The 22,613-nt window shown below is 48.2% G+C and overlaps 1 protein-coding gene across 1 annotated transcript in view; it reads right to left on the reverse strand.

The window, feature by feature from the left end:
* GINS2 (GINS complex subunit 2) overlaps positions 1-22,613 on the reverse strand; it is a 77,414-nt gene that overhangs the window by 36,008 nt on the left and 18,793 nt on the right. The window lies entirely within an intron of this gene.

Genomic DNA, 22,613 nt, shown 5'->3' on the forward strand with positions numbered 1-22,613 from the left:
GGTGACAGCTGTGCCCTGAGCCCAAGGATAGAGACTGTTTGCAAGGGAGAGGGTCTTCAACTGTGCTGAAGGCTGCAAATAGCTTCAGAAGAAAGATGATGGAGGCAATCTTCGAGTGGTGAGCAGAGGAAGGTTAGTCAGTGGCATGGGTAAAAGCCATTTCAGTGCAATTGCTCCTGCGGAATCCAAATTGGAGGGGACCAAAAATCAGTTTCAATATAGATGGCGATTCTGTTAAAGACCACATATTCCAAGATTTTGGAATAGTGGGACGAGAGAGGGCAGTAGTCAGCATGCAAGTTCGAATTCTGTGGCAGGGCAGAGGATGTTCTAGGGCATGGGAGTTCCATGGCCAGGAAAGGCTATCAGGAGGGGTGAATTAGTTCAATATAGCAAAGTCTAGGGAAGAGGCCAGTTCAAGAAGAGCATTTTTGTATGCTGCTAGGAGTGTAAGGTTTCAAGATATGGTACATCGCATGAGGTGAAGCCACATGATGGTTTTGAGATGGCTGATCTCATTGGAATTGAGGGGTGAGAAGATGCATGTGGTGCAAGGATGATTAATTGTTTCAAACTAGCCCTGAGCTCCCTTTAGAATGATTGCTCCATAGATGTGGCCTGGCGACATCTGCCAGATTCAGGGCTAAGTTGGCAGGACTAAACTTGCATATAAAATTAGAGGGAGATCAGTGCAGGGACTGATGTGATCTGACATGGAGGGGTCAATATGAAGGTCAGATGAGGGAGGGAGGAAGAGAGAAGGCTGAGGAAGTGGGTGAAAGCGGGAAGGTTGTGCAATGAGAAATGAGTGGGTCAAGCTTCGAGGGGCAAGGGGGATTTTGGGGAGGTCGAAGTCCCCTGTGAGAGAAATCCAGACTTGTACAGGAAGGGAGTCAAGTAGAATGTGAAGGTCAAGGAAGGGTGCCCAAGTGACCCATTAATAAGGGAGGCTGGTGAATGGGGTATGAGAGAAGAGCTGAGTGGCAGTGAATTTGAAGGAGGGAGGGCAAAAGACTGATGTAGGAAGCAGTCTGGTAAGCCCCATGGATGATGAGGCCAACTACTCCACCTCCTCACTTTGTCAAGCAGGGGGGATGGTGGAGTGAATGAGGATGGAGGAGACTGTGTAAAGTGAAAGGGTGGCAGTGTCGTTGGAGGCAATCTACATGATTTACAATGACAGAATAAAAGATTTTGAGAGTCAGACCGGTCAGAGGGGAAGCAACCTTTATTGTAAAACTTTTGCACATTCCAATATCAAAGTGTCAGTGTGGTGGAAGGGGATGATGAGGAAAAGTGAATAGTTACAATGGTGATAAGAGTGATAGATTAAGTTGGAGAAGGATTAGTGACCAGGACTCTTTGTGGGTGGTGTGTGGGATTGAGATGGGATAGGTAGTGTTGATAGGAGTGAAAAGGAGAGGCAGGGTTTAGAAAAGTGTGCTTGGAAATCTTGGGCCGATGGTAGGGTGAAGGCAGAAAGCAACAGGGGTATGCGAGGTAGAATGACCCCCACAGCATACAAGCGGGTGCGAAGGAACAGGGGACTAGAATGCAAATAAAGTAGTAGAGACCAGCATTGAAATAGATAAGCAAATGGTGATCCACGGTAAAGAATAGCCAATAAGCAGGTAGAAACCAAATTTAGAACTTCACCAAAGAAGCAGTTGGTGACAAACCATAAAATCACGCTTTTTGGTCATCTTTTGGGCATTTCCTTTGCGCTTTCCAGGGCAACCACGAGGAAGTCTAAATCTGCAAAAAACGTTGTGAATGTCCACAGACATACTTTTCATACGTCTGTGGAGGTGGACATTACAGAGGGAAAATCTGCAACTGACCAAACCTCCAGCTTTGTAATTCTGCTGAGGTGCTGGCCTCTAGTTCTTCGGCCAGTCTGCAGTAGGTGGGGCCTGGCCAGTCCACAGCATACGGAACTAGATTTCTTTATTTCCAATGGCTGTGTGGGTGGTGGTGGGTTGTCCTCACTGTAAAACCGCGCTCCTCACTCAGACGCAAGCTAGTCTATCTCAGGGTTGTTTTGGTCTCTAGTTCGATTTCACGTATTCAATGAGGTTTGATATACTAGTTCTCATCGTAAGTAGTCGCTTTCACGCCATTCCTGTATGAGTGTTCTTTGGAGGCATGTTAGATAGTCGTCCCTAGCATAGCTGGAAATATTCCCCCTCCATCCATGACTTAATTGTGGAACGAGGGCACACTGATCCAACAGTAGAAATAAGATCTCCTGTGTCCCCCACTCCCTGGCAGATTCTGGGATACCTTGGCTTTGGCATGCTTTAATTTTTAAGCAACAAAGGCGTGTCGACAGAAGGTTTTCCTACTTTAGCCACTCTTAGTTAGGGCATCCAGCCAGAGTTGCTGAATGCTGTAATTTGGAGATTAATCTCTCTTGTGGCACAGTTAGGTTGTGGTGACGGTATCTTCAGCCAAGGTAAGTGAGCCTACCACCACTGCACATCTTCTTTCAAAGAATTTGAGATGGAAAGAATCTTCGGGATTCGATTCAAATGAGAAATAAGGGACCAAATATGGAGCCTGGAACCAAGAACCAGAATGATGCGAGATGCCATGGGAAATCTGGACTTTTTTCTGAGAGCAGTAAAACTTTTTGCACTCTTTAAAGACATGTGAATCTGATCTGACAGGTTGTCACCAAACAGATTGAGGTCTTCAAAAGGAATCTTGTAGAATCTGCTCTTCTGGGCTAGATCTGGATTTAAGTGGTTGGCGTGAACATGTGTATCCCACATGACAAAGAAGAGGGTGTGACTTAGTTGAAAACGATCTGTAACCACTTCAGCCATCTTATGCAGGTCGTCTAGCAAGGCTGAAACATTCAGTCCCTTCTTTATAGAGGTCCAGGATATACAGCAAAGGCCTATGACTGGTGCATGCACTGGCTCTCTGTAGTAAAATATGGACCCTGTCTTTTTCTTGGTAAGCACCACTTCGACCTTCTTATTAACAGGATCTCATTAAGTGGATTAATCTTTAGATTTGAGAGTGTCCCTCTTATGCTAGCCAATAGGGAATCCAAGTGAATTCTAGGACAAATTCCCCCATTCCTCACCAAGCATATCTTTCTAAAATACATCTGGGCCATAAAAATTCTTTGGATCCTTCCATTCTCTCAGAATCCTATTCTTGATGCATAAACAAAGCAGAAAGTCCAAGCATTCCAGCTGCTGGCATTACGCACAACATTTCGATAGACCAGGTTGCACTTGTGTAGAAAGCCTGATAACATGGCTCACATAGGATTGGGCATATGCCAATGTTCCTTTGTCCAAGGATTTCCACCGTTGATTCCATTATTGTTTCAGCATCATCATAGGAGAGCAATCTTAAGGAGAGGGTAAGGGTGATGGGTCCCGCTCACACTGAAAGCCTGGTAGCAAAAATGTAACAAGTGATCAAGTAAACATAAGCAATAGTTAATTTATCAATATATGGTTGGGGGTGTGCATGAGTTAACCATAATATAAGTTACACCAAGGTGTTTGTGAAATGTGAAAAGGTCAGGTTTTCCTCAAATGAAGGAGAATTGGAGCACTACTCCAAATTGCCAACTAGATGGCGTTTCAGAGGACGGGACCATAGCAGACGAAGGACTGTTTACTTGTTTTTTCCTTTGAAACAAGTCTAATTTCCGGTCTGGTAGTGGTCTTATTGTAAGATGATCGTGTGCCACCTGACAATTTTTGTTTGGCAGTCAGGTAGGCTGGTGTACAGGCAGGGGTTTCCTTGTAGGCGAGGCACGCAGTTTTGAACCAGATCACAGACAGGCTGGAGAGCCAATGATATTCACACAAGGTGATGGGGATGTAGGCACATTTCCTAGAGCCGCCGAGGAGGCAAGCCCTGGTTACTCATGTCAATATGTTATGGTATGTTACTTGGCATTTATATAGCGTTTTATGTATCATTGGTATAACCTCAAAGCGTTGGTAGGTTGAACGCCCTCGGGAACCACAGTTCAAGTCAGAGCGAGAGAGGGTCGTATGGTGCGTGGGTGCATTGGATATGTGTGCAGCTGGTGTGGCTATTGCATGATAGCTGCTTCTTAGCGGTAGGTGTGGCGCTGAGGAAATTAGTTGGAGGTGTTCAGTCTGGCAGTGGACACTCACGGAATTATGGCTGCGTTAGGCCTGAGGAGACGCCTAAGATAGCTGGAATGTGCTCAGCTAGCTGTGTTTTATTAGGATGATGAGGTGTTCGTGGGGTCATGCGAGTATGAGAACAGCTAGGCCGAATGCGTCATAGCATAGCTGTGTTCTAGTTGAATGATGGTGTATAGGAGAGAGTAAGCGTAATAGTGTGATATGGTGGTTATGAGCAAAGTGTCCGTGACCAAGCACGAGAGTAGGACAGGGGCCATACATAGCGGCATACGTATATAAGACGACCGGATGGATAGGGTGAACATGCGATACAGATACCATGGGGATACAGGTACATACCATATATATATATATATATATCATGAATAGGAGAAAAGAGATATATCCATTCATCTACTCTGTTCTTTCCATCCACTCCATTCACTCTATCCTTTCCATCTGCTCCATCCACCTTTTCCATCCGTTCAATCCTTTCATCCATTGCATCCTTTCCATCTACTCCATCTGTTCCATCCGCTCTAACCGCTCCATCCACATCATCGTTTCCATCCACTCCAACTGTTCTCTCCACTCCATCCGCTCTAGCCACTCAATCCTCTCCATCTTTTCCATATACTCCATCCGTTCTGCATTTGTTCCATCCATTCAATCTGTTCCCTTCTTTTTCCATCCACTGTCCATTTCATCCACTTTATCCTTCATCGACTATCTTTTCCATCCACTCCCATCCACTGTCCGTTCTATCCACTCCGTCCACTCATTCATTTCCATCGGTTCTATCCCCTCATTCGTTCCACCAACTTCATCCGTTCCACCCACTCTGTCCGATCCATCCATTTCATCTGTTCAATCCACTTCAATCGTACTATCTGCTCCAAGCGTTCCACCCACTATATCAACTCCATCCACTTCATCCAGTCCTTGTTCTGTTCCATCCGCCCCGTCCGTTCCATCTGCCCGGTCCGTTCCATCCACCTCACTTAATCCGTTCCGTCCATTCTATTCGATCCATCTACTCTATTCTTTCATCCATTTCGTCTGATTCATACACTTCATCTATTCCATACGCTTCATCGGTTCCATCCCCTCTATCCGTTGCATCCCCTCTATCTGTTGCATTTATTCAATCTGTTCCATCTACTCTGTCTGTTCCATCTATTTCATTTACTCTATCAGTTTCACTCAAGTCTATCCATTTTAGTTACACTATCCATTTTAGTCTATCTGTTCTATCGACTCCCTTTGCTCTTTTGTTTTGCTTTGTTCAAACAACTTTGGATTTCTGTTTATTGTGGTTATTCATTCAATTTGCTCTAGGCGTCGATTCTTTAGGGCAAGAGCCACGTTTTCAGTAATTTGCGGAAAGACCGGTAGTCTTCGGTGTGTCGAATGTGTGGTGGAAGCGAGTTCCATAGAACCGGAGGCCAAGGCGGAGAATGATGATCCTCCTAACCTGACTGAGATGGTGTTTGGTATCACTAGAAGGAGGGCAGCGGTAGATCTTAGGGTGCAAGATCGCTATAGCTGGCACCCCCATTCTGGAGTTCTTGGGCAGGAGGAAGGCCAGAATACAAAGCCATTTGAGCCATTTTTTAAAGCAACACATTTTCTGGAGGATAGATGTGATCCATAATGAAACCTAACGATTTTAGAGTGCGTGAGGTGAGGATTGAAGCCTTCTATGCACATTTCGTCCAGCCACCTTGGAGTGGGTTCCAGAGATCCATTTCTGATGAAGAAATATCAATATGCTTCCTCTTGCCATGTCCCCTTTACCAGACTGCTCATAGAATGTCACACAAAAGACATGAAATCATCTTCGCCAGTTTCATACATGCATGGAGTCAGTGAAACCACGTTCTCAGGTGGGCCGCACTACCAACTTAAAGGAGAAGGGCTGCCAGGAAACGAGGTGGCAGCTCAGTGGAACGTCAATAAGCAAGATCACTGCTCTGCATGGCGAGCCATGATGCCCCCAAGTCCCATAACTTATTGTGCATCTAGAGACTGCTGACTCCACTCTGCCTCGGGGGTCTGCAGAAACAATACTCTCAACCTGGGAATCCTCGACCAGCACGATGACGGAAAGACTGGAATATGAAGGCCTCAAGTTACCCACCTTACATGGCAAGGTGGGGGAAAGCTTGGAGTGCCAATGCACACAGCATCTTGCCCAGCTAAACAACATTGTCCCTGTCTGCAGAGACAGGATAAAGAATTAAAAGAAATGTTTGTACAGTGGAGTGTCTGTATACCTGTGACAAGGAAGAAAGACGTGCAGCACCATTCTTTAGGCCTTGCCAGGGAGGTTGGCGTCTTCGCTATATCCGAGTCAAAACTTCTGTGAGGAATAAACTGTCAAGCAGCTCTCCGCTATGAGCATTTGCTTGGTTTGGAAAGCTCAGTGACCGAGGCTTACTGGTCTTTTCAGGTAACCATGGTTTCCCTCAACATGGGCAGTGTTGCCCCTCATCTTTATTGCCCCTCGATTTGTTTTGATTTTTTTTTAGGTTTCCATTTTTTTGCAGTGATTTACACACACTCTTCCAGTTTATCGCACATCAACCACCAGTAGCTTGGCTCCATAGCTCCACGTCTTTTAAGATGGCATCTTCTATCGCTTGCATGGTTTAGGGGGCCCGGATGGCTCATTGGTCGTCATCAATCAAGTAGAGCGCATGCCATTTCTCCCCAGGTTCCATGCCAGTCACACCCTCCTACATAGATTTATTCACTTCATTTGGTCCTTGAAGGTACTTTCATTTCCAGCTTCTTTCCTCTAGTAATGGTATTTATTGTTTGAGCTTTACTTTCGTTGTTACCTTTATGACCCCCCAGAGAAGACCAGCATTGCCAGTTTCTGAAGGGCTTTCTCATCCCTCCTGCCAGCTAAGCATGCCCGTGCAGATAGTGTGACATCGTACATCACCATCACATTTCCATATCTCCATCCCTCAGCTTTTAACAGATGTTTAGCTCAACTCCCATTAGACTGGTATGGTTGTGACCTACTCTGAGTAGTAGGGAAGACGATGGATGTGAAGGGTTATGAAGCCAAAAGCATATTTGTGAGACTTGGAGGACTGGAGGCTATAGTGAGGGCAGCCGTCAGCGACTTGCAGCAATTATTTAGCCATCTTGTAGCTTAGCCACCTGTGATTTGCACACTTCCTCTAGCCTCCTAGCCCTTCTGATTTGCCCCTTCTACTCCCTTTACAAGGTTCTGAATGCTCTATTCAACTGGCCCACAGTGTGCATTGTACCTTTGTTGAAGCTGCCTAAGCACCTTTGGGAGACTGTCAGTTATGGTCTTCTTTGAAGTTAGACGGCAGGAAGCAGGCTGAGAGCCACCGCAGACCCTCTGCTGGTTATTCGCTTTTCTTTAAGTGCCAAGAGGACAGGCAACACTGTGTGCCAAGTAGGAACTTTGCGGTTGCATCCTCGGCAAGGCTCAATTCTCATTTCTGCGATGGCTTAATAGCATTTAAATTGGTCTAAACATAGTTTCTTGCCAACATGTCTACAGAATCTTCTTTGCAAAAAGTCACTCACTAATCATTTCCTCAGATTTTGTAGTTGAACAATACACTTGGTATTCCCAAAATAACTGCTTTCAATGTGGCCGTGCACATGAAATCAATACAATAAGAAACGCAGCCTTGAAGAATGATGAGCCAATCAATATTTCTCTGGTTAGAGATGGTGTTGATTTTGCAGGAAATTAGAGTCACCGCTTAAAGGAAAGACCTATAAAGGGTACTATAGGTGATGAAACCATGAATGGGAATACGGAAAATAGACGGAGGGATTTGGAAAAGGTATGGGTTGGCTGGTATAGAACAACAGGCTTCATTACCTAGCTTTCGGGTTCTTTGCCCCTCGTGAAGGAACGCGACTTTACGCATCCATGGACTTCATTGCAGTCTTTAGGACGGGGTCTTGCAGCCTTCTCCAGATGAAGAGCAGATGAGGGACTTGCCATGGCGCTGAAAGCAGAGGCCAAAGGATGGAGACCAGCCATTAACTAAGCACTATTAAGGTTGCACTTTAATGGTACCAATCAAGGCCAGATTGATGGCAGCCCATTTTAATTTAACATTCTTGTTGTATGTCACAGCTCAGATGTTTTCTAAAATGGGCCAGACCATGCATGCGGCTGATGAAATAGTCTTGAACCATAACTACAGTTTTACAAAGACCGCTCAGACTCAGGATAGACCAACATAGGCAACTTTAATAAGAAGAAAATTCAGCTGTTTTGCACAATCGCTAGATTTTTTAAAAACAATTTTTTAAAAAGTGTGACATATGGCCCATACTGAACTGCAAAATTATTTTCTCAAATAAAAAGGTTTTTGTATGATCATGTACAATGACTGCACAGTTAGTTTACACTTAAGGGCTGAACATTTAATCTTCAGTGTTAGGCTTACATGGCAACCCTATAAACTTGCGGATGTCATTTCCCTTTTCAATCTAACAAGAAGCCAAACATCCCATCACAAAAGTTCATGTCTCATGGCGAAAAACAGTATAGTTAAGTCTTCATCAATACTTCTATATGGATCTTGCTTCATAGGACTATAGATGAAGGTCCTTGAATAGCATAAGTGGCCTTAAGCATCCTACTGATCCCAAAGTGCCAGAGCGCTGGAAACATCGAAACTTTGAATACCTTTGTGGTCTGAAGCAACGAGAAACCCTCAATAGAAGTGGACAAATTGTCTAAATCCAATTAGTGCCTCGTCCTGTAGTGTAGGAGTTAACTATTCACAGCAGAGAAAAGGTTCATCTTATCCATTACAGTAGAATAGCTGTACTGCTTAAAGTCTGACAGAACGGAGCTGGAAGAAAGGCAAAAAAAGAATGCCTCAGACACAATCGAAAAGAACAAATGTGTGAGAGGTGCATACCGAAGTAGACCGAGCTTGAGATACACACCCAGCAATATGTAATATTGACCTAAACCTTGAATTATCGCTATTAATAAAGTTAAATTCAAAATTATATATTTGCCAGAACTTGACAAGTAGAGAGCATGTATTTTGCGATTTGGTGTGTCAATTTAAAGCCCTAGTTTGAAGAGGCCAATGCTTTTCAGGATGTGAGGAAGTTGGGACTGGAGGGATGGCAACTGCAAAGGAAGAAGGGTGAGGTGGTATGTGATATGGAACACCACTGAAGAGCTATGCACCTGGGGGTGGAGATGGTATACTGCTGTTAGGATAGTGAGCAGCAGATTCGTTTTTGTTAAATTGAGATTCAGAGGTGCTGGGTTGAGGTGTGGTTGCGGGGGGTCCGGGGGCAGGTGGAGTGGAGGAGGGGGGGGGGGGGGGGTTATCATGTATTAAGGAGCATGCCAGATACAAAGCAGAAACTAGAAGGTGTGCAAATGGGAGTGTGTACTAGTGGGCATTGACCGATGTCGCTAGAGTAACTGCTGACCCACTTTCCTTTAGCTTTTCTGTCAAGTGGGCATTGGCCTGAATAATGTGAGCCTGGCTGTTCTGTAAAGCAGTTTGATAAATTCAACACTGCAGAGTGGTGTAATGTAGCCAAGAGCAGGGGTATTTGCAATGCTACAGAAAGTTTTTTTTTCCTGCAATCATTGCTGTTTCTGATCAGAGCTAAGAAGTTGCCAATTGGCATGTGGGATTAACAGAATACAAAACAATGCTTTACTGGCATAACTAAATATCAAGTATTGCTTGAGATGAATCACCTAAGTTTTTTTTTAAAACTTAGGTTTGCTTTGCATATTAGAAAAACAAACTTAATAGCCCTTTTCTCCTTCCTTCCCAGAACTCCCACCCCACAACCCCTAGTGCCCCCCCCATAGACCTCCCTGGACACCCCACTTTCCGCAAGAGCTGCGGCTGCTGCATAGGCCAGTCTTGTGGGTTACTAGTTCAGTTAATTCACAAAATGCGTAATCTCTGAAGGCAATATGGTTCATTAAAATAGTCATGTAGGAAGGTTATGAAAAATTCCCATTCAGTCACAAACTTGGCGTAATCCCCCTGGAGTGAATACATGACCCATTCGATCGCTCCAGACTTGTGCGATGCATTTCTGTGCTATGGGAGCCACCAGATTCACTATTGTATATGCCTTGCGCCTTGGCCATGACCCACTCTCTGAATCATAAAGACCCAACAAGCATACTCGGTGTCAAGACCGCTGGGGGGGGGTCTGTACTTCCGCTCTCTATATGGTAGAGGAGAGGCACAGAAGACCCCAGCCAAGATTCTCGATTACGGTAGCTATGGACGAGCAATCAAGGCCTAGCTTCTCAGGAGGTGATGCAGGCTGGTTCTTAAGTACAGTGTATCCCCCAAGCCCCCACAAAGGAATGTCCACACACTGTATTACTGAAAACACAGTCTTTATATAATTAATATTCAAAGGTTATGTACACTTATCACAATAACGCACTTTGTGCTCAGGAAGATCAATAATGGTAAATATCTACAATTCTAAAGTGGTACCACTAATATTAGACCTCATTAAAGTGCATTCACAATACTGTTAAAATGGCACACAGATCAATAAGAAGGTAACCAGCAATAGAGAGAGGAGAGATAACAGAGGGTTGAAACAATAGGCAGAATACTGGCCCTCGCTACTGGACACAGTTCTGTGTGGAGATCCCCCCACCTGGGCAACCTGTAAAATAAAGGGATATGACACAAGCCCAGTCCATATATTGTTCAATAGTCTTATTCTCTCCTGCAATGTTTTTACCCCCCCAATGTACCTGGTGGAGTCGAGTTCTTCGAAGAGGCGTCGACAGATCCTTCTTGAATGACCCCCTTTAAAGCAGGAGTCACGGATCGTCGAGAGGCGTCGAGAAGCGTCGAAGACCTCGGGGTTCGGCGACGGGGAATCGACGGCCCTTCTTGAATGCCTTCCCTTTCAAGCGGGAGGCACGGGGCGTCGAACGTCCGTCGACAACGAGGTAGAACGATGTCGAAGAGGCGGCAGCTCCGCCCGAGCGGTGCTCGTCGGCGTCGGGGCGTCGGCGTCCTGCAAGGCGAAGGTGTGCGGGGCACCTCGATGACAATAGTTCTGGACCGCAAAGATTGTAGAGACGGGAGCCCAGCAAGGGCGTCGGGTCGTCCGAGTCTTTTGAGGTCGTTGGGTGGCGGGAAACCCACCGGCAGGTTTCTCCTCGGCGCGTTGGTCGTCCTCGACTTTCTCCGGCAGGATAAGCGGTCGACGATGCGGTCGATGGAGTCCTTCGATTGAATGTTCTTAGGCAAAGGAGCGGACGGCTCCGGTCATCGGCGGCACGGCGTCAAGTGGTTCCCACGGCTGGGCAACACAACTTCGACGGGCCTCCAGCGGTTACACAGACCTGCGAACCCTGGTCGACGGCAATGGACTTCGACAGCGTCGAGGTCCGGGTGCTTCACTTCGATCTCCTCGGCGGTCCCGTCTCGGGTCGGCAGCCTTTCGAGGGTCTGACTTCCAGAGCGCTTCGGCGAAGATTCAGCGGTGCTCGATGGTCCCTCGGAGCACGGGAAGAGGGCGCCTTACCAGGTCCTCTCTCGGATCAGTCCTCGACGAATTCGGCAACCTTCAGATCTGTCGAAGCAAATGCAGCAGCAAGTCTTCTTCTTCCAGCTGGACATCGAGGATCAGCAAATCCAGTTACTCTTGAGTGGAGACTCAGCTTCTGAACGCTTCTGAACAATTTCCAGTGGTGAGAGGTCCCCAGATATACTATTCTGTCTCTCATCCACACTGCTGGCACACACACAGCAGCCAATCACACAGAAGGGCATTCATGCAGTCAGTCAGCCAATCAGGCACACAGTGCATTCAGGCCACACTCCTCCCTTTCAGACACTCACAACAAGGAATGTGGATTGGGACAAGTACCCAGCCATTCAACACTACACACTGCATTCAGGCCAGTTTCGGGCAGGGCTGTCTCAGTCTTTGTCTCATATGCCAGAAACCAGACAACCACAACAAGGAGTGTATATTGGTCACCCACTCCATTCACCCAGGTCCCACCCACAGGAGGTACCCATAACATACAGTCACTGGGAAGGCTCCAGTCAGTCTAGCTGGGCCTTCACAACAACACCATAGATGGAACTTCCACCCAACAGCCAGTCAGGGGGAAGGGACAGAGTCAGGGCTTCCCAGGACTTTGGGAAAAACAAGACAACAGGCAATAGAAAGCAAGAGGCCGCAGGGGCCATCTTGTCTCTATCAGGAATCAACTGATCCCAATGGCAGGGCCTGGGTATCCCAAAATGGAGGATACCTAGAGCACCTGTCAAGTTCAGCATGGAGCTGCCACCAGCCCATACCCTGCTCTGTGGGCCACCCACAGGTGCCCAAAAACATACACTAGGGGCACAGGGTTGTACCCCTACCCATGGGTGCCATAAGGGTATCCCATGGGTCTGTTCACCAAACCAAAAGAGAGAGCTGCACTGCCAGGAGTCCCTCATGGACTCCTGGGCAGAAAACATGACAGAACACACGGTAAAAACAGAAAAAGGACAAGGATTCAGAGGCCCTGTCCCTCAGATGCATTTCCAGCATCACAGTCGCCCCCCCCCAGACTGAGGTGGAGGGTGTCTAATCTCCCACGGGATAGACACCCTCATCCAGACGGTCAACATACCTTCTGGAAAGGCCATCTGCATTATCGTGACTCTTCCCTGGTCTGTGCTCTATGGTGAAGTCTAGCCCTTGTAGGCTAATCGACCACCTGAGCAATTTCGGATTCTCACCCTTCATCTGCATAAGCCACTTCAGGGGCTTATGATCTGTTTGGACCTTGAAGGTGGACCCCGTAAGGTAGGGCCTAAAACGCCTAAGGCTCCAAACTATACTAAAACATTCCTTTTCAACAGTAGCCCACCTGAGTTCTCTACCCGTGAGTTGTCTACTGATGAATATGATAGGATGTTCTCTCCCTTTGTCATCTAACTGGGACAAGACAGCTCCAATTCCGGTGTCGCAGGCATCCGTCTGGACGATAAAGGGTCGGCTGTAGTCAGGCGCACTCAACACAGGTGCCCTACACAGACTTTCTTTCAAGCCATCAAAGGCCCTCCGACAGTCTTCAGTCCAATTAACCTTCCTAGGCTGTTTGGGTGAAGTTAGAGCTGTCAGGGGTGCAGCTATGGTTCCATAGTCTGCCATGAAATTGCGATAGTACCCAGTGAGGCCCAAAAAGGCTCTCACCTTGGTTTGAGTAGTGGGAGTCTCCCAGTTCTGTACATCCCGTACTTTACTGGAGAGAGGTTGGATTTGACCCCCTCCTACCTCATGACCAAGATAGGTAACTTTCCCCTGAGCTATCTGGCACTTGGTAGCCTTGATAGTGAGGTTAGCCCTTTTCAAGGCCTGCAACACCTTATCCAGATGTGTCAAATGCTCTTCCCAGGTGGAACTGTAGACGGCAACGTCGTCTAAGTAAGCCACACAAAAGGCTTCCAGCCCACTGAGCGCATGATTGACCAATCTCTGGAAGGTGGCAGGGGCATTCTTCAACCCAAAGGGCATGACCCTAAACTGGTAGAGTCCCTCAGGTGTGGAGAATGCCGTCTTTTCCTTGGCATGGTCCGTCAGAGCTATTTGCCAATAGCCTGAGGTAAGGTCAAAGGTGCTCACAAATTTGGCAGCACCTATAGTGTCCACGAGCTCATCAGCCCGGGGCAATGGGTGTGCGTCAGTTTTGGTGACGGCATTGACTCCTCGGTAGTCCACACAGAACCTCCAATCCTTGGTACCCGCCTGGGAACTTGCCTTGGGGACAAGGACCACTGGACTGGACCAGGGACTGGTTGAGGGTTCAATAACACCCAGATCCAACATCTTGGCGACCTCAGCCTGGATGTGGTTTTTGACGGTATCTGACATACGATAGCTCCTGCTTTTGACAGGCACACTGTCACCAGTGTCAATTTCGTGCTTACACCACGGTGTAAGGCCCGGTGTCAGTGAAAACAGAGAGGCATACTGCTGGAGCAAAGCCCTGCAGGCCCTCTGCTGCTCTGTTGTCAAATCTGGAGAGAGTTGTACTCCCTCCACTGAGCCATCCTGAGGGTTGCTATGCAGCAAATCAGGAAGGGGCTCACTCTCATCCTCCTCTTGCCCTGAAGCTAGCAAGAGACATGAGACCTCTGCTCGCCTGTGGAAAGGCTTGAGCCTGTTGACATGGAATACCTGGGGGGCTACCCCAGAGGCTCCCATGTCAACCAGATAATTGACTTCGCCCATCTTGGAGATGATCCTGAAGGGTCCAGTCCACTTGTCTGCCAAAGCTCTAGGCTTGGTAGGCTCCATCACAAGGATTTCCTGTCCCGGAGTCCAATCCACTTGCGAAGCTTTCAGGTCATGCCAGTACTTGTTCAATTCCTGGCTGGCCTTGAGATTTGCTGTTGCCTGACCCATCATTTGTGTCATCCTCCGCCGGAGGCCTAACACATAGTCCCCCACTTGCTTGGCGGGACCGGGAGGGGTGGCTTCCAAGCCTTCTCTGATCAAGGCGAGGGGCCCCCTCACAGGATGTCCAAAGAGTAACTCAAAGGGGCTGAAACCAACACCCTCTTGAGGTACCTCTCTGTAAGCAAACAGCAGGCATGGCAGGAGGAGATCCCATTTCCTCCTTAGGGGCTCTTCCAAAGCACCTATCATGCCCTTGAGAGTTTTGTTAAATCTCTCAACCAGACCATTGGTCTGAGGGTGGTAAGAGGTGGAGAACTTGTAGGTTACCCCGCACTCTTTCCACATGGTTTTCATGTAACTAGACATGAAGTTGGATCCTCTGTCAGAGACAACCTCCTTGGGGAATCCAACACGGGTGAAAATGCCCAGGAGAGCCCTGGCAACCACCTTGGCAGTAACAGTCCGAAGGGGTATTGCCTCAGGGTACCTGGTGGCATGATCTACCAAGACCAGGATGAACCGATGTCCACCTGAAGTGGGAGGGTCAAGGGGACCGACGATGTCGATGCCCACCCTCTCAAATGGTGTGCCAACCACTGGTAATGGCTGCAGTGGGGCAATGACCCTGCCTCCAGTCTTGCCAGACAACTGACAAGTGGGGCAGGTCTTGCAGTGGGACTCCACCTCTACTCCCATCCGTGGCCAGTAGAAATGGGCAGAGAGCCTCTGCTTAGTCTTCTTAGTCCCAAGATGACCAGCCAAGGGCACCTCATGCGCCAACTGCAGTAGGAAGGGCCTGTAAACCTGGGGTACCACCAACCTCTTGCGGGCACCAGGTTCCGGCTTAGTGGGCTCACTAACAAGGAGCTCACCCTCCCAATAAATCCGGAATGTCTTAGGCACTTCTCCTTGTGCCTGGGACAGGGCCTGTTTCCTCAGTCCCTCGAGAGAGTGGCACTCTCTCTGTCCCTTACAGAAGTCTGCCCGGGAGGGTCCCCCTTCAGCTAACAAGCATTGAAGGTCGGGATGATCCTCCGGGTTGAGAACCTCTCCCACAGGAGAGTCTTCTGTCTCTTCTCCCACAGGAGTTGAGTTTGGGTTTTCCACTGGACCCAGCCCGTCCGGAGCATGGATCCCAATGGGTGCAGCAGGAAGAGAAGGTGCTCCCTCCACAGAGGCGGCCTTCTTGGTCTTCCTTCTTCGTGCCTTAGGCCTCGCCTTTGGCTCGGGTACCGGACTCACAGCCAGACCCGGTGTCACCTGTGACCTAGTGACTGCAGCAGCAGTCCGGGGAAGACCATCCGAGATCAACCCCAACTCTACTAGATCATTTCCTAACAGAATGTTAGCAGGGACATTGTCCTGAACCAGGACAGGAAGCTTTGCTGTTTTGTCTCCAATCATGAGTGTGACTAGGGCTACAGGCGATAATTTGGGAGGCCCACCAGCTAACCTGGTGGTTCTCGGAGGAGCACCTACATAGTCCTCTGGCTTGAGCAGGGTCCTGTCCACCACTGTCATGCTTGCCCCAGTGTCTCTCAAACCAGTAGAAGGCTGGTCATTCAAGAGGACACTTCTCAAAAACCTACGGGTGTTCTGCGGGATAGTTGCCAGTACTTCTGCGTACTGGTCCCAGGCCCCAAGGGACACTAAGGAAATCTCTACCGGAGCACCAAATGTGATTCCTGTAGAGGAGGGGAGGACAGTGGCCTCCACCTCAGACACGGGGTAAGGGTAGGTCAGGCTGACAGCCTGTACTCCAAGTGCCTTACCTTTACACTTGGGGTCACCCCTTTTGTGATCCAGAGCCCCACAATCCCAACAAGTGCCAGGAGTGCGGGGTACGGTACTGGAACCGCTGGGAACCTGCTTTGCAGCAGGTGGACCACTACTCTTATTCCCACCCACAGAGGACTTATCCCCACTAGATTTTTGGGTCTTCGGAGAGGAAGGTTTTGGTTTACCCGACTGTGATTGCTTTTGGGACTCCTCAGCTTTCTGAGAGGTCCCCTTTTCTTTGTCCTTGTCCTTCCCACTGGAGTCCTTAGGGGACACCCGGTGGGAGACCCACTTGTCAGCCAACCTAGCCAGCTTAAAGGGGTCCAAAATGTTCTGGTCAGCCACATACTGACGCAGCTCTGGTGAACAGGCTTCAGAAAAATGCTCAAAAAACAAGAGGTGGGACAACTCAACAAAAGTTTTCACCTTGTAACCATCAATCCACCCCATCATGTTCATGTGCGCAGTACTCACCCAGTCAACCCAAGACACATTCTCTCTTTTCTTAAAATCCCTGAACCTTTTAAGGTATTGGGTAGGTGTCTTGCCAAACTTGGCAATCAAAGCAGACTTCATACACTCATACTGACCCCTTTCTTCCACACTCAGCTTCAGAATACAGTCATATCCAGTTTGAGGCACTCTGCTTAACAAACACTTAGCCCAATCTCTTTTATCTACATCATGAATTGCACAAGCCATTTCAAACGCTTCAATCCATTGGAGGATATCTGAACCCTCCACAAACACACCAACCAAATCTTTCATAAACTTGGTGGCTGGGGACCTGCCACTCTCAATTGGTCTAGCTGAAGTCTCCACTCTAGCTCTCTCTAGCTGGATTCTCTGACATTCAGTGTCCTTGTCTTTGAGCGCAAGATCCCTATTCTTGAGTTCCACTTGCTGTGCCAGCTCCTCTTTCTTAAGCTCAGCTTCTACTTCCAACTTGCGATATTCAAAGGCCAATTTCATCCTTAATAACTCAAGTTCCATGGAATTGCTGGGGTTTGGAACAGAGGCAGCAGGAATGGTGGCATTCCCAGAAAAAGATTCAGCAACAACCCCAGGGGCAGAGTCCTCACTGGTTGCATCCCCCCCCTTCATCAAGGGTTTCACCATCAGTCTGGTAGTCCACCAGGGCAGCTATCAGCTCAGCCCTAGACTTATCCACAAAGTCTAACTCCCTGGCTTCACAAGCACTCTGGAGAGCCTCTAAGCTCATCCGAGTCAATTTACCATTTGCAATGGGCTCCATTGCCTGTAATGCAGTTATTTGGTACACACCCAAACCTTAATCTAATAAAGTGCGGATATTTTGTAAGTGGCACGGTTATACACTGAGTCTTAAAACCATAAGCATCCCACCGCTGCCACCAGCGTGTCAAGACCGCTGGGGGGGGGGTCGGTACTTCCGCTCTCTATATGGTAGAGGAGAGGCACAGAAGACCCCAGCCAAGATTCTCGATTACGGTAGCTATGGACGAGCAATCAAGGCCTAGCTTCTCAGGAGGTGATGCAGGCTGGTTCTTAAGTACAGTGTATCCCCCAAGCCCCCACAAAGGAATGTCCACACACTGTATTACTGAAAACACAGTCTTTATATAATTAATATTCAAAGGTTATGTACACTTATCACAATAACGCACTTTGTGCTCAGGAAGATCAATAATGGTAAATATCTACAATTCTAAAGTGGTACCACTAATATTAGACCTCATTAAAGTGCATTCACAATACTGTTAAAATGGCACACAGATCAATAAGAAGGTAACCAGCAATAGAGAGAGGAGAGATAACAGAGGGTTGAAACAATAGGCAGAATACTGGCCCTCGCTACTGGACACAGTTCTGTGTGGAGATCCCCCCACCTGGGCAACCTGTAAAATAAAGGGATATGACACAAGCCCAGTCCATATATTGTTCAATAGTCTTATTCTCTCCTGCAATGTTTTTACCCCCCCAATGTACCTGGTGGAGTCGAGTTCTTCGAAGAGGCGTCGACAGATCCTTCTTGAATGACCCCCTTTAAAGCAGGAGTCACGGATCGTCGAGAGGCGTCGAGAAGCGTCGAAGACCTCGGGGTTCGGCGACGGGGAATCGACGGCCCTTCTTGAATGCCTTCCCTTTCAAGCGGGAGGCACGGGGCGTCGAACGTCCGTCGACAACGAGGTAGAACGATGTCGAAGAGGCGGCAGCTCCGCCCGAGCGGTGCTCGTCGGCGTCGGGGTCCTGCAAGGCGAAGGTGTGCGGGGCACCTCGATGACAATAGTTCTGGACCGCAAAGATTGTAGAGACGGGAGCCCAGCAAGGGCGTCGGGTCGTCCGAGTCTTTTGAGGTCGTTGGGTGGCGGGAAACCCACCGGCAGGTTTCTCCTCGGCGCGTTGGTCGTCCTCGACTTTCTCCGGCAGGATAAGCGGTCGACGATGCGGTCGATGGAGTCCTTCGATTGAATGTTCTTAGGCAAAGGAGCGGACGGCTCCGGTCATCGGCGGCACGGCGTCAAGTGGTTCCCACGGCTGGGCAACACAACTTCGACGGGCCTCCAGCGGTTACACAGACCTGCGAACCCTGGTCGACGGCAATGGACTTCGACAGCGTCGAGGTCCGGGTGCTTCACTTCGATCTCCTCGGCGGTCCCGTCTCTGGTCGGCAGCCTTTCGAGGGTCTGACTTCCAGAGCGCTTCGGCGAAGATTCAGCAGTGCTCGATGGTCCCTCGGAGCACGGGAAGAGGGCGCCTTACCAGGTCCTCTCTCGGATCAGTCCTCGACGAATTCGGCAACCTTCAGATCTGTCGAAGCAAATGCAGCAGCAAGTCTTCTTCTTCCAGCTGGACATCGAGGATCAGCAAATCCAGTTACTCTTGAGTGGAGACTCAGCTTCTGAACGCTTCTGAACAATTTCCAGTGGTGAGAGGTCCCCAGATATACTATTCTGTCTCTCATCCACACTGCTGGCACACACACAGCAGCCAATCACACAGAAGGGCATTCATGCAGTCAGTCAGCCAATCAGGCACACAGTGCATTCAGGCCACACTCCTCCCTTTCAGACACTCACAACAAGGAATGTGGATTGGGACAAGTACCCAGCCATTCAACACTACACACTGCATTCAGGCCAGTTTCGGGCAGGGCTGTCTCAGTCTTTGTCTCATATGCCAGAAACCAGACAACCACAACAAGGAGTGTATATTGGTCACCCACTCCATTCACCCAGGTCCCACCCACAGGAGGTACCCATAACATACAGTCACTGGGAAGGCTCCAGTCAGTCTAGCTGGGCCTTCACAACAACACCATAGATGGATCTTCCACCCAACAGCCAGTCAGGGGGAAGGGACAGAGTCAGGGCTTCCCAGGACTTTGGGAAAAACAAGACAACAGGCAATAGAAAGCAAGAGGCCGCAGGGGCCATCTTGTCTCTATCAGGAATCAACTGATCCCAATGGCAGGGCCTGGGTATCCCAAAATGGAGGATACCTAGAGCACCTGTCAAGTTCAGCATGGAGCTGCCACCAGCCCATACCCTGCTCTGTGGGCCACCCACAGGTGCCCAAAAACATACACTAGGGGCACAGGGTTGTACCCCTACCCATGGGTGCCATAAGGGTATCCCATGGGTCTGTTCACCAAACCAAAAGAGAGCTGCACTGCCAGGAGTCCCTCATGGACTCCTGGGCAGAAAACATGACAGAACACACGGTAAAAACAGAAAAAGGACAAGGATTCAGAGGCCCTGTCCCTCAGATGCATTTCCAGCATCACACTCGGATATCCCTTTTAATCCGAGTGCCGAAGATCTTCATTCACTGCAACCCAGAACTCCGTTAGGACTGACAGTTCCACCAAATATGGGCACAGTCACCCGTAACCCACACCCTGCACTCTCTCCAGCAACTTTGAGATGAGTCTGCTCTGATTTTATGTAGTCATGCAGAGTTTAGTGCCACTGAACCATGGGCTTGTACCAAATTTCTCTTATTTGTATTGCCCGTGTGAGTTAGGGGAGGTCACTCCAAAGCCTTTCCCAGTCTTCCTGTAAAATTTCCCCAGTTGTGTTTTCCCATCCTTTCATGTACCCGAAGGATCATTTTCATACATATTCAGTAGGAATAATTAATTTATCCAGGAACGTTAGTAACAACCATTTGATCTATGTATGAGAACAGAACACGGATGCAGAACATTGTGAAGGCTTCTTCTTGCAGGACCAGTTCAAAAATGTGCACACAGGACATAACATGATGCAAAGGTCACAACGTCAGCTAGCAGTTTAAAATGACAATATGCACCGTCTTTTACCCAGACCTTGGACAATCTGACACCAAAACAAATGAAAAAAGTGTGGTGTTGCTTTTTTGAAGCAGTCATCTGAACAGGTGCTGTACTCCCAATCTCTGGAGTAAGGAGTTCCAGTGGTAGGGAGCAAAGAGGGTAAAAGAATGGGAGAAGGTTCAGAGTGGATGAGCAACAAACAAAGGTGGCGTAGTGCTTGGGATGGCAGATTTTGGAGGAGGAGGGTAGCGGATGACGGAGCTGGTAGAATAGAGGGATCAGCAGGTGGGATAATCCATGTATGCCTTTAAAGAAGAGAAGAAATCATTTGAATGGTCAACAGTACTACACAGAGAGCCACTTTGCATGGAGGCAAAGGGCCTGCTGTAGGAGAGGGTCAAGGATACTAAGGAGAGGCATTCGATACGATGGACCATGACGTTCATGTCCAACGTCTTAAACTAAGAGGTTTAGTAGGTGCCCCTTTATAATGGGTCACCTCTTTTCTTAAAGAACGGATGCAGTCTCTTTTCCCGTTCACATCTACCCCCCACGGTCATATCTTGTGGTGTCCCTCGATTTACGTCCTCTTGCACACTTAATTTCTTCGTATGTGTTCGATTCTATACATTTGCGGAACGACACTCGGCTGATTTTCTGCACCGGCTCACTGTCCTCAAACCCCCCCTCCCCCTCACCCAAACTTAAGGAGTGCCTCTCAGCACTAAGGATGGCGGATAATCTACTAAAATTGAATGGCACCAAGACCGAAGTCATGGTGATTGGCACATCCAATCCTGGGCCTTTTTGGAACTTGCAATTTTGGCCCGAGTCGCTTGGTGCTAGCCCGGCCCCTGACACTCTGGTGAAAGTCTTGGGATTAGGAAAATGTTCCATGAATCAGGCCCTAAATGTTCTCCCTCTAGCTCTTGTGAGGCCCAGGTCGCTTCAGTCTGTAGTGCAGGGTTCTTTAGACTGAAAGTGTTAGACATGTTTTGCCTTTTCTTCCACCTATATGTTGTGCCCAAGTCATTACTTCTGCAATTATGGGCTCGACGGATTATTGCAACGGAATCTATTTAGGGCAGCCAGATTTTTTACTTCAGAGACTCCAAATTCTCCAGCCCACAGCAGCCCGGGTAGCACTAGGTGCTGCAAAACTGGCTCAGTCGGCCAAGCTCCTTACTGAGCTCCAGTGGCTGCCAGTTAGAAAGCGGATAGATTTAAAGATCTTATGTATTGTCCACCATGCTGTCCACTCAACAGGACCTTCCTTTCTGAGCTCCAAACGTACGGCCTATGCACCATCTCGTAGGTTACGCTCAAATGCCAAAAACCTCCCAAAGGTCCCACGCTTTTGTAAGATTAGAATGGGAGGCCGCTCATTTTCTGTCTTGGCGCCTAGGCTTTGGAACTCCCTTTTTCAGCCACTGCGCGAGGTTTCCATTCTTCTCAGATTCAGGAAGCAAGACTTCACTGTTTAGCGCATAATATCTTTTATCTTTCATCGGTCTCTCCTTCAGCATCAAGATGCCCTTGGTTCGCGCTTTATAAAAATGTAAATACAGAAAGCAAAGATAAGTACCTAATTAAGTGTCAATAGAGGGGTAAATTACATAAGGAGCCTGGGGTAGTAGTCCAACCTGCAGAGGACAATCGTGTCGCAGGAGATGGAGAAGGAGTGGACAAAGGTGTAGGGACAAGTCAGGTGAGGAACTTTTCCTGGATGTCATGGTACAATAAAGCGCAGAAGAGAAAGATGAGCGACAGAGTCAAACCCAGCCAAGAAATCGAGGAGGATAAGAATGGAAGAAAGTTTGCTGTGATTAACAGATATTAGAAAGAAAGCGAGACACGTGGGTGAGTGCAGTCAGTGGACCTATTGATCTGGACTTGGAGGGTGTCAGTTTTCGCTTGGGCAAAGAAAGCTGTGATGCATTTGACCCACTCAAGCTACAGAATTTTAGAGTAGTGATGATGAAATCAGACCAGGCAAT

Source organism: Ambystoma mexicanum, chromosome 1q (assembly GCF_040938575.1).
Source record: "Ambystoma mexicanum isolate Mex_15411 chromosome 1q, UKY_AmexF1_1, whole genome shotgun sequence".
Taxonomy (NCBI): domain Eukaryota; kingdom Metazoa; phylum Chordata; class Amphibia; order Caudata; family Ambystomatidae; genus Ambystoma; species Ambystoma mexicanum.